Below are 503 nucleotides of genomic sequence, written 5' to 3' on the forward strand. Positions count from 1 at the left end.
TTTTTGTATGTCAAGTGTAACAGTTATAGTAATTGACAATACAAGAAGCTGGAGTAGTTAGAAAAATCAGTTGTGTAATGTAAGACAAAGATGACCATAGTATCATTTAAAAACTAATATGGATATAGTAGTTTATCTTGAGGTAATGCTCATATATAATTAGTTGTAATGTGAATCTTTTTGGAAGAAATATTGCTGCCCAAAAATATTCAAATGAGTCCAATTAATTATCTTTTCTTAACACCACAGCTGTAATTGTTGTACCAATTGTGACTCACAGAAATTACTTTGTAAGAATATGCCATTGTTGTAATTTCTAAGTGAAGCTAAGATATTGGTCAGTGCAATTCTTAACTTACTATGAAGTGTGTTGTGGTCTTCACTTAAATTCATATATTGTATGTTGTGCAGATGTAATTAGTTTGTAGATATGTAAAAAAATGAAAATGTTTATGAGAATGTGTTAATTTCATTTTACCTTTGGCTCAACTAATTTAAATGGT

This window comes from Penaeus monodon, chromosome 19 (assembly GCF_015228065.2).
Source record: "Penaeus monodon isolate SGIC_2016 chromosome 19, NSTDA_Pmon_1, whole genome shotgun sequence".
Classification (NCBI taxonomy): Eukaryota; Metazoa; Arthropoda; class Malacostraca; order Decapoda; family Penaeidae; genus Penaeus; species Penaeus monodon.